Raw genomic sequence first — 12571 nt, forward strand, 5'->3', positions numbered from 1 at the left:
GAAAAGAGAGTTGCTGAGGCTCACTCCAAGCTTAATGATCTTCAGCTGTTAGCTTTGAATGTCCCTTCTCAGATCAATATTCAGAATGAAAAATTAGCTTTGGAGGGGTGGTTGCATCTTAGTCTTGCGGAGGAGAGTTTTTACAGACAAAAGTCTCGTCTAAGATGGTTGGGTGAAGGTGACTTTAATAATTCTTTTTTCCATAAGGTTACTACGGCTAGGAATGCTAGAAATGCCATCAAATTTCTGTTGAAACCGGATGGATCTTTCACTTCATCTCTCCAAGAAACTCATGATCTAGCTATCGGCTATTTTGCTGGGATCCTACGTTCAGTTAGAGGCAGATTTTGTCCTGATTTACCTGAGCTTCTTAGTTCTTTAATCCATACAACTTGTTCGATTGAGCAGCAATCTTCTCTCTCCTCTCCTTTCTCTGCTGAAGCTATAAGAGCTTGTCTTCTCAAGTTGCCTCTCAATAAAACACCAGGACCAGATGGATTTCCTGTAGAGTTCTTCAAGGCTACATGGTCTATTATTGGGCATGAATTAACATTGAGTGTGCTCCAGTTCTTTCATGATTCCTTTATCCCAACTGCCTTAAATTCCACATCTTTTATCCTAGTTCCAAAGAGGCCAGAGGCTGTTGAATTGAAGGACTTCAGACCCATCTCTTGTCTTAATACGGTTTACAAGCTCATATCTCGTCTCTTGTTAGACAGATTAAATAGTCTGCTTCCTGACCTTATACTTCCAAACCAAACCGCATTTGTAAAGGACAGGCTTATAATAGAGAATGTGCTTCTTGCTTCAGAAGTTATGCAAGGTTATCATCTTAATTCTGGTGGAGAAAGAATCACACTCAAAGTTGACATCTCAAAAGCTTTTCATTCAGTTAGATGGGACTTTCTTCTTGATTCTCTTCAGGCTTATAAGGTTCCTCTTATTTTCATTAACTGGATCAGAGCTTGTGTGTGTTCTCCGTCTTTCAGTATTAGTATCAATGGGGTTACTTCAGGCTTCTTTAAAGGAAGGACGGGTCTATGCCAAGGGGATCTTTTATCCCCAATTCTGTTCGTTATGATAACGAATGTGTTATCCTTAATGTTGAATAAAGCTGCTCTAGAAGGATCTTTCAAGTACCACCCTGGGTGTGAGGACCTTCAGCTTACTCATCTATGCTTTGCTGATGATTTATTAATCTTCTTAGAGGGATCAAAGCATTCTTTGAGCGGAGTTATGTCTGGTCTTGCAAAAATTGAGGAAATCTCTGGTTTGACAATGAATATTGAGAAAACCTCCTTGTTTTGTTCCGGTGTAAGTGAGGATAACTTGAACCGGTTAAAGACTGTTTTTAATTTGACTTCTTCCACTCTTCCTGTCCGGTACTTAGGTCTTCCCCTATGTTCCAAAAAGCTTTCAGTGAAAGATTGTGATCCTTTGCTATCTCAAATTCGGAAGAAACTGAATGGTTGGACTCATAAGTTTCTGAGTTTGGCTGGTAGGTTAACTCTCATATCTTCAATTATCCCCGGAATTATAGGTTTTTGGACTAGTGCGTTCTTCCTTCCTAAGAAGGTTAATAGAAAAATGAACAGTCTTTGCAGCTCCTTCCTTTGGCATGGAAAGGTAGACACTCCCTCAGGTGCTAAAGTGTCTTGGTTTAACATTTGCTTCCCTAAGTTAGAAGGTGGACTTGGTTTGAGGCACATTAGTAGTTAGAACGAAACATGTGCTTTGAAACTTCTTTGGATGCTATTTTTTAGAGCTGGTTCTTTTTGGGTGGCATGGATAAAAAGTAGGTATCTTTCCACATCTCCTTTATGGGCACTCAATGAAAAGAATGTTTCTTACTCTTGGAACTTCAGAAAATTACTTAAGCTTCGTTCCAAAGCTCTTAAATTTCTCAGCATCCATATTAGAAATGGTGATTCTACTTTCTTTTGGTGGGACCTATGGACTCCTTTTGGATCTCTCTACCATTTCCTTGGTTCAGATGGGCCTAATCACTTAGGGATCCCTTTGTTTTCAACTGTCGCTGAATTGAGAAATGAGAATGGATGGTCTCTTCCTAGTGCCAGATCAGAGAGACAAGTTCTTCTCCACGCTTTTATCTCTACCATTACTATGTCATCAGCAAGTGATATTCCAGTCTGGGCAATAAACGGTATAAAACAATCTTTCTCTTCTAAAGTTGTGTGGAATGTTGTTAGGTTTTCGAATCAAGTAAAATCTTGGGCCCCTCTTGTGTGGCACAAAGCTGTCATTCCAAAGCATGCTATAAACTCATGGCTATTTATACTGAATCACAACCCAACTCTTGATTGTTTGTCTACTTGGGGAGTAGATATTGAGTTAGATTGTCTTCTTTGTGGTTTGGCACCTGAATCTCGAAATCACCTTTTTTTCGAATGTGCCTTTTCGGCTGAAGTGTGGAGTTTGATAACACAAAGACTTAAGATATCATCTCCTCCTCTTCTTTGGGACCAGATCCTCCTTTGGATGCCAACAGTTTCATCATCAAAGCATACAAAACTTGCTCTCCTTCAAGGTTGGCAGGGTACAATCTATGAACTGTGGAGAGAGAGAAATCGGCGATTCCATGAAAGTCTTTCGGTCTCCCCAGTTTCAGTAGCAACAAGCATCATCTCCACCATGAATAACAAATGTAGTTCTATGTTGCAATTGGGTTTGAAGCGAGGGATCTCTCTTCTTCAATGTTGGTTGTATTAAGTTTCTTGACAAGCTTTCGGCTCTGCTTTTTTTTTCCTTTCTTCGGTCTGCTTTCTTCGGTCTTTGTTTGTTTTCAATCGTTCATCCTTCTAGCTGTTACTAGTCCTCTTTATTTTTTCATTGCTTGTATTAGTTAAACTTCACCTTTTATATATTTACAAAAACCTTTTAACAAAAAAAAAAAAAAACCTAGCACCTTGAATACTAAAAATTTCTCCAAGTCTGTTGCATATCTTCTCTCTCTTCCCTTCCATTAACCCTCATCGCTTTTCTCAAATTTCTCCAAATCCTTCTCTTTTTAGTTCGTACCTCTGATTTGGTGAAGATCCATCCAAAATCAGCTGCTTTAGTATCCTCTGTCCCAACTGCATCGATGTGTCACACGATTGTTTTGGGTCAGATTCAGGATTGCATCAATCTGGGAACTTTGGTCTGAGGGGCGGTGGTTGATTGTTGGGCTAAGTTCCATTCACTGTATGAGAATATAGCTTGGGTGAGCGTTTCTATTGGTTGGATCTGGTCCGTTTTTCTTACTTCTTCTTCTTCATTTCTTCTGGTTTTGGTAATTGTTTCTTGGGCTATATTATATTCACGTTCGTATCTTCTGATTTTGGCGAAATTGCGACTAGTGATTGGTTTTCGTGTGGATTGTGCAGAAAACTAATAACAATTATGTAACGAGCAAGAGGATGGTCTGAAGAAGAAGGACGAAAGCATCTCGAGGTGATATATTGCCGTTTATACATGAAAGTTTGATAATTTCGTGTTCTTTTTGAGATTGATTTGTTTAAAAGTCTCACCTTTAGTTTCGTGTTCTAGAACCTTGAGATGTAAAGCATTGACATTTCTTAGTTTTGTCGTGAAAAGTTGCAGCATTTTATTTCTCTTAGTTTTACGTGTTGATGATTGTTGCTTTGTTCTTTCAGTTTCATGTGTTCATCATGAACTTGACTCTTTTCTTTGTCTACCTATTATAATTGTTTTAACTTGAATCAGAGTGTAGTGTCTCAATGAAAAAATATGGTTTTGTTCCCATGGAATGGTTCCACACCATTGATTTTTTTTTTTCATCTGCAATGTTTCTTTGTCATAGTGTATGTTGTACTAGACGCTGATATATACTGAACTGGAGCTTTACAAAAAATAAGTTGAAATCGATTAGCACTACCTTATATTGTTTCTTCATGCTTGTCTTTGTTTCTTCTTATTGTTTCAAGGATTCTAATTTTTTTTCTTTTTGTGATTCACGTTGTCTTTCACAGGGTACTTGCTGATAATTAATTGGAAGGAACACAACAAGTATCATCACATGGTTGTACACTATATATAGTGGTAAGTGCCATTTCATAGAGGTTTTAAAAACCTTTAGTTCCTGCAATCCTATATACTCTCAATTAAAGTTGAGATAATTGGTTATAATCAGTGTTGTTATTTGTTGTCTACGTTTTTTATTTCTACAGATGATGAGAACTAATTTCTTAAAGATGCAAACCAAGAACTCAAGACTTCATCCTCTCCATCTTAGAACTACTTTTTTTTATCTTGTTGTTTGGCATCTTTTGGTTTTAGGATTTGGTTGGGTTATGGATTTTTGGATACAAAACTTTTTTGGTATAATAAATCAAATTTGCCATTTTATTTTCATTTTAATTTTTTTTTATATTTATAATTTTTGACCGTCACAAATAAGTTGCAAATACGTGACGCTTTTGTGACCACCGTAGCTTAGTCCTAAATTCGACATTAGCAAATTAGTCATAATTAAGTCGCAAATTTAATACTACTAAAACTGTCAAAATTTAGTCTTAAAATGTGACTTTATATAAATGTTGCAAAATAGTCGCTTATATACGACGTTATTTAACGTCAACAAGTGGTCGCAAATTAGTGACCGTTTCGCGACTGTTATTATTTGCGACCAAAAATTAACGACCGATTTAAACAGTCTCAAATTAGTTTTAAACAGTTACTTTGTGACCATTTTGGGACTAATTTTTCGGTCACAACTGTCATGTTTTCGTGTAGTGTAATCGTGCCCCGTGCTGAGATCCTTCACTTGAAAGGATGTCGAAAAGAATTCAACAGATACTCGAAGAGTGTTACATAATCAGTAGACCGAGACAAGATTCTTTTCAATATTAGGCACATATAACACATAATATTTAGCAAGAGAACCTGAGGGAGTTGAAAGAGAAGTAAAACCAGTGTGCAAAATCGGAAGACCGGTTTCGTCATCAATGGTAACCTCNCACCATGATATGGTTGATGGAGCGACAAGTTATTAAAGTCTGTGGTTAAGTGATGCATTGCGCCGGAATCAATGAAGATCCATGGATTGGGTGACAGGACAGCCATTTTGGCACGAGGCTGCCATGAAACGGAGGTAGGAGCATACAGGTTGGAGCATACGGATGAGGAGAGCATAGATTTGTACCATTCTCCATCTTCTCACAATAGCGTAGTATTACTTATGTCACCCATATGTTAGGGCGTAGATTTGTACCACATAATTTTTCTTTTTTTGTTAAAAAATTTGTACCACAGAAATGGTAAGAACTTTCCATGCATGCAGGTGCGGACTGACTCCTGCTTTCAATTGAAGGAGTCCTCCTGGTTGATTTTAATTATGTACGGTTATCGTCATAAATCATTAGTTTACGGATACAAAATATTAAGATTTTAGTTTTATAATATCGACAATAACCGTAAACTAATGAATATTCAAGTCTAAATATGATTTCGTTAAGATTATTTAGTTGCTTTTTGCTTTTGAATATACGATTTTCATTATTGTTTGTGATAACATTAAAAGCTATGACTAAATTAATTGTATTGTATACATGTCCAAAATGAAATAATGAAATAATCTATTTTTAGAAACAGTATAATTAATTGGATGTTATTTTAATTTTATTCAAAGTCTTTCATTTTATTAATAAGAAAATCTAAGTATCAACTTTTATTGCATAGATTTGTTGCATTTTCTTTTGCATGAACTTTCTATAGGCCTCTTTTCAATAATATGCAATAAATATGTATAGATTCATGTAGTGACTCAACTCTAATACTAGAACAAATCACAAGGCTCTATATTTTATGTATAAAAAGGATTGACCCAAACAAGAATAAACTCTTCAAAACATATCAAAACAGTTTTGTGTGGTTTTAGTCATGATCACTCGGAAGATAGCGAACTTTGTGTTTAACATTCTAACCATAGCAATAATAGTCACAAGAAGCGAATTTTCCAATACTAGTGATGCTGAAATAGATCAACTCTTGAAAAAAATCAACAAACCTTTTCTTAAATCATTCAAAGTAAAACATTTTTGCAGGATTTCACGGAGAATGATTACATCTAACTATGTTTCATTTTTGCTCATTTTTAGATTGTACTTATATGTGCAAATAATTTTTTTTTTGTAGAGTCCGGACGGAGATATAATAGATTGTGTTCATATGAAAAACCATCCAATTTATGATTTATTGAAAAACCACACCATTCAGGTTCATAAAATTTACTTAATCTTTTATCTTTAATATATATTTTTGTAACATAGAGTTCATTTCTATATTTATATACTATATAGTGTTGTTATTTCCATCACTTGATACTACTAGTAAACATTCAACAAATAGTAGAAAATATCTATCTAAAAAAAAACTAATATAACACCATTTTAAATTGTTGAACAAACTATGTCTAGGTTATCATTTACTTTCTTTAATTAGCTTCATTTCCTCTAACGTCATTTCTTCTTAAGATGCAACCAAGTTTTGTTCCAGAAGGATAAAATAATGAATCTACAAATACCAAAGATCAAAGTATGTTGACTCAACTTTGGACAATCAATGGTAGATGCCCAAAAAACAGTATCCCAATTAGAAGAACGAGTAGAGAAGATGTTTTACGAAGAAGATCGGTTGAAAGATATAGGTAAAAAAATTCGAACGACAATCCCCAACTTCATGAGGTACATATATTATTCAATAAGCATTTGAAAAGCAGTAATTATTAGTACCTTAACCATATATATATATGCATGTCTTAAATTTATTATATGTATATGTACACCTATAGTATGCCGTAGTTAAAGTTGACGGAAAGTTTCATGGAGCCAAAGCGGATATAAACGTGTGGAAACCTTACATACAAACGAAAAAAGAGTTTAGCCTAGCACAAATGTGGGTTACGGCTGGCCCTGTCTCAGAAGTTAACAGCATTGAAGTTGGGTGGCAGGTCTTACATTATTTTTCAACTATATACATATATTCTTAATTTCTTCATTTATTTGGTATCCTATTTTTTCAATCAGGTGTATCCGGATCTTTATGTTGACGATAACCCTAGAATTTTTATTTTTTGGACTGTGAGTCAAATGTTTATACTGATATATTTTTTTTTCTATATATTTTTACGACTATGTACTTATATTTTGGAAAAAAAAATTTCCTTGTTTGTTGTTTCGTAACATGAAAACAGGCCGATGGGTATAAGTCTGGCTGCTACAATCTTGATTGCACCGGTTTTGTTTCTGTTAACAAAGCATTTATCGTTGGTGCTACTATAAAACAGGTTTCCACCTTGAATGGCCAACAATATCATATTACAACAACTATATGGAAGGTTAATATAGCTAAGACTATTTGTCATCATATAACTTCAAAAACTACCATCGGATGATACCTTGAAACTAAAAATGAATGTTACATTATTATAGGATCCTCATACAGGGAATTGGTGGTTAAAATTTAATGAAAACATAGTTGTAGGATATTGGCCTTCCAAATTGTTTAACCATCACAACACTGGTGCGACTCATATTAATTGGGGAGGAGAAATTATAAATTTTAATGATGGTTCACGACACACGACATCGAAAATGGGGAGTGGACGTTTCGCCCAAGAAGGATATGAAAAAGCTAGCTATTTTAGGAATCTTGAGATACTTGATGAATATGATCATCTAAGACCACCTGAGCGAGGTTATTCTTATATGACGAAAGAGAGTTGTTACAATGTTAGGTCTGGCTTTGATAGTACTTGGGGACTTAATTTCTTTTATGGAGGTCCTGGTCGAAATCGTAATTGTCTATAACCATAAATATTTGTGTCATAGAAGTACGTTGTAAAACGAGTAGGGTATGTTATTTACCACCATCAGATAATATCTATGTGATTATGAAAATAAGTTATAAGAAAAGATTCAGTCTTGGAACCATACATAATGTAAGCTAAAATCATCAGGATATTAAATTGAGTTCATTAATTTATTTATTTACAAGCTCAATACATGATCTTTTAATTTTTTTTCTGTAATGTTATTGTTCTGAATGCTTCCAGATAGTTGAATTTCTTCTTCAGCGGAGAACTTTATATGTTTAGAATAATCGGGGAATTTCGGGTAGGTGGAATAGTGTGACTGGACAAAAAGTCAATTATCAAAAATTAAGTAGGAGCTAAGTTATGGGTCTATGCCGAAAGTAGTCTAGGGTCTAATATGATATTTATTAATAGAGTTTAGAGGAGAGATAACCCTCTCAATGGAAAGGGGTTGGATATCCTCATTGTGTGCGAGACCATTACGGATCCACAGGAAAGGAAGAAAACCCGATATGCCGAGGGTATTAACCTCGGTCTTACGATTCTCCACCTAACACCGATTATGTCCTGCAAAATCGCTAGCTCCACTTTTTCTACCTCGATTAATGATTAATTCTCGTCTAGCATCGATTATTCAATTATACATGTCTAATTTGATTATAATCCGTCTAACCCAATTACTTACCGCTTAATTTTGTATATAATAATTATTTTTAGAACCACATATAAATCAAATATATATTTTTTGTTATTTAAACATTTAAATTAAGTGTTTATGATGTTTTACAATAACTAATATACAAACTTTTAATCAAATCATAAATTTTCTATTAAAATTACGTTTTTATGTGTTTACCGTAATTTCATTGACAATACTATAGTTTTATTTTTTATTTAATATTTTATTTTAACATAAACAGAATTATATATATATAATACTATATATTTTATTTTATTATTAATGTAATAAAATAACCCTAAAACTAGTCTCCGATTAATTCCCGTTTAATCTCCAATTTTCTCGTTAGGCGCTAGGTCCATCCCGACCGCCCGACTAGCGTCTAGCGATTTCTAAAACAGGGGTATTAACCCATCATGGTTAGTAGGCATGGGCATATGGGTATTCAGTCGGATTCAGGTTCTGATTTTTCAAGTTCGGGTTTTCGAATTTAGAAATTTAGGATCCGTTTGGGTTTGGATTGGTTTCGATTCAGGTTTGATCGGGTCAGGTTCGGTTCAGGTTTACCCAATATTCAAAAAATAAAAAATAATATGTATGTATCTTTCAAATTACTTGAAATTATCCCAAATTCCCACAACAACACACAAGTGTTTTATTTTAATTTACCCCAAAACAACAAAAAATACGCAAAAATCTCCAAAATTCCCCAAAAACTCACATATTTTGGACACGAACTGACTATGTGTTAATATTACAAGTATATATAGTAGTAGAGAATAAGAGACCCTAGGTATTTACTAATTACATTTTTTTTACAACAATTACATTTGTAACCTTAGTATTAACTATATATATCTATAGTATATACTTATCTTTCTAGTATGTTCGGGTACTTGTTCGTGTACGGCTTCGGATTTTTGGACCTTGAGGTTTAGGACCCATTTGAATATTTTTAAAAATCGGATTCAGTTTCAAGTCGGGTTTTTCGAATCAGTTCCTTGGATTCAGTTATTTTGGCCAGACCTAATTGTTAGTGTTGGTCAGATCTATATTGATATGTTTTGTAACTTCTGTTGTCTAGGAGATATGGTTGTTGTGGATGAGGATCACCTAGTAACTGAACAATCGTAACTTTTCGATAAAATACACAATTGAAATTTTTTACAAACTTTTTTAAATTATCCAAAAGGTATGAATGAAGAAACACAACTTTTGGTGACATTTATTCAGATTGCTATTATATATGGAAACAAACACAACTCTACAGTGAACAATTACAATTTTATTAAAAAAAAACCGTTACAATGAACAATCACAACATTTCGTAAAACACACCATTGGAATTTTCTGAAGATTTTATTGGAAATTTGTCCAAAAGGTACAATTGAAAAACATAATTTTTTGTAGCATTTATTCAAATTGCTATTATATACTCCCTCCATTTCAAAATATAGGATGTTTTGAGTAAATTACGTAGATTAATAAAAAAACTACTTTAAAAAAGTTTAACCAATCATAAACAAGACTGTATAATATAAAATATCAAACTAATCTAAAAGTTGCATAGAAACTTGAAAAACATCCTATATAATAAAAAGAAAATATCTCTTTAAAACATTGTGAAAGAGAGAGAGTATATATTATGTTTGGCGTGATGTAGACACGAAAAATAAATAAAAAATCATTTTCAGATCAAACACAAACTTGTTTTATATACAAATAAAATTAGTCTGCCGTAGTTTGTTGTTCACCCTAAAAAAACATACTTAAATACTAACAAATCTGTTCATTCGACCATCGTAATCATTCAAAACTTTGGTTTAAAATTTTAGAAATAATTTATTAGTATGCCAATCATGTGGTAGTTAGTTGTCATTATTTTTAGATATAATTCACACCTATCAAACTGTTTACAAATAGTTTAAATGGAAAAAAAACATTTAAAATAGTAAAATAAAAATGAGTATGTAACGTAAACTATTGACAAAATATTTTATAAAACTATACAAATTAAAATAAATAATAAGAAACCACTACACTATATTTTTGTTCTGGTTTTTCTAAACACTAGGTTTTCACATGCGGTACATCCCAAGACTAAATTATAAATTTCTGTATTTTAAATAATAATATTTAATTTATTTAGTTTTGAAATTCCCAATTAATTAACTTTTATCTAATTAATTTATAATTTTGTTTTGATTGTTTTTTTTTCTTCTTATGTTTTATACTCTTCTTTTTACGTTCTATACAATTTATAAATTAATTACATCAAATTTCTTATTAAATAGAATATAAGATTTTAGATTTGTTTTGTTTTTTAGAATTAAACAGAGGTATATGCCTATATGGTATGTTAGTGTATATTTTTATGTGTGTATTTTGTTTTTTTGGAATATTAAAAATGTGTTATAATCTGTGTAATATTTTGTAAATCATATACTAAATAATTTATAAGTTAATTTTCTAAACTATGATTACACATCTATAGTATATGAAATAAACTATTAGTTTTAGTGTTGGTTCTATAGTCCAAACCCGTCATGCTAGGCAGGACACGCAACTTGTTCAAAGATTCTAATCCGCAAAAACTCATGATACGAAATCCGTGAAAGTAAAAATAGTATCTGAGGCTAAAAATCATTGTTTATCAAATCAATTTTTCAAATTTTTATCAAGTAAAATATAACTTTTACAACTAAATTTTTTCTTAAAATCTATATCTTATTTGATACATGAGAGATCAAATAAAAATTATAAAATAACTAAAAGACTAATTCGTATTTTCATGATTTTGATACTTTATATATAATAATTATATCTATATTACCTGATATTTTTAGATTTACACTAATATATCACATTAATATATGCATACATACTATAATAGTTGCTGCTCCGTTTTTCTTTGGTGAGATAGACACGACATAACTCCACTTTCAAGAGGCTTTAGGATGTCAAAATAACTTAAATGCCACATCTTTTGTGCCTGCACCTTAGGTTTCCTGATAATAAAGTCACAAACACACACAAAAAAGTTTAGAAACACAAATTTTTGTTTAATAATTGTTAGAAACAAATCTATTCTGAAAACGAGCACTTTATTTACCATCAACATCAACATCAACACAACAACATTGTCAATCAATAATCAACATATGAAGAATAACAAAATCTTTAAAAAAAATATATGCCTTGAAGATCTAAATTAGAGAAAGAAGTGTAAAATGTAATTTTGTCGTTCTAGTATAATGTGGTCTTCTTTTTTACTAATGGGAAGATATATATAGCGGATCAAAAGGATTAGGAGGATTGGTTTTAAATATGTAATAAAAGTAAATTTGTGAGCAAGTAATATTTTTTATATTTTATTATCATTGCCTTGAATAAGATATCAAATTGAATGATAAATATATTTGTTACTTTTTAAAATCATACAATTACAGTAGTTTTTAAATGATTATTTAAATTTAGAATTTATGTAGAAAAATTACACTGAAATTAATGATATATTTTTTTGTGTTCCTATAACAATAAACCGAATTTATGTAAAACACTTAGTTTCTAAAAACAAAATTCGAATATACAATAAGTAGAGTTAATTTGTTTTTTTAATTAAGTATTTAATGTCAATGATATGCTTGTAAATAAGTTCTAACCCATGATTTAATTACTAAAAATGTCTCCAAAAATATATATATAGTGTAGATTTCCTGTTTCGCCTGTAAACTACAATACAATTGGAAATTCACAAAAAATGATCTACACAAGTTTTCTTGAGTACTATATCTAGTTTTGGGCCATAAACAGTAAAACCAAAGCAGGCCCATATAAAAAGAATCAAAGTAAGTGAAAAGCCTTTTTTGTTACTAAATCAACGGTTCTCTCTCTTTACGAATCTTCTGGATCCTTTTTTCTCAGCTACTCTCCAACTCCATCATTTATCTAATAAACCCTAACCCTCTCCCACTCTCACACTATTCGTTTGCACTTCTAACCACTTCCTTATCCACACCAATCCAGAACGTTCCTCTACCCAAAAAAAAAAAAAAAAA

At 32.2% G+C, this 12571-nt stretch overlaps 1 protein-coding gene, 1 long non-coding RNA gene and 1 pseudogene across 2 annotated transcripts in view; all 3 read left to right on the plus strand.

Annotated features, from left to right (window-relative positions):
- Nucleotides 2919–4321, plus strand: LOC104700729. Its single transcript, XR_753632.2, has 3 exons — nt 2919–3453; nt 3993–4062; nt 4191–4321. It is a non-coding gene; the product is annotated as an uncharacterized LOC104700729 (long non-coding RNA).
- On the plus strand, nt 5902–7829 carry LOC109125411 (annotated as a pseudogene).
- The window catches only part of LOC104700730 (chaperonin 60 subunit alpha 1, chloroplastic), a gene marked incomplete in the record, with an annotated part of 8169 nt that continues 8120 nt past the window's right edge, over nt 12523–12571 (plus strand). Inside the window, 1 exon segment of the mRNA XM_019227569.1 lies at nt 12523–12552.

This window comes from Camelina sativa, chromosome 7 (assembly GCF_000633955.1).
Source record: "Camelina sativa cultivar DH55 chromosome 7, Cs, whole genome shotgun sequence".
Taxonomy (NCBI): domain Eukaryota; kingdom Viridiplantae; phylum Streptophyta; class Magnoliopsida; order Brassicales; family Brassicaceae; genus Camelina; species Camelina sativa.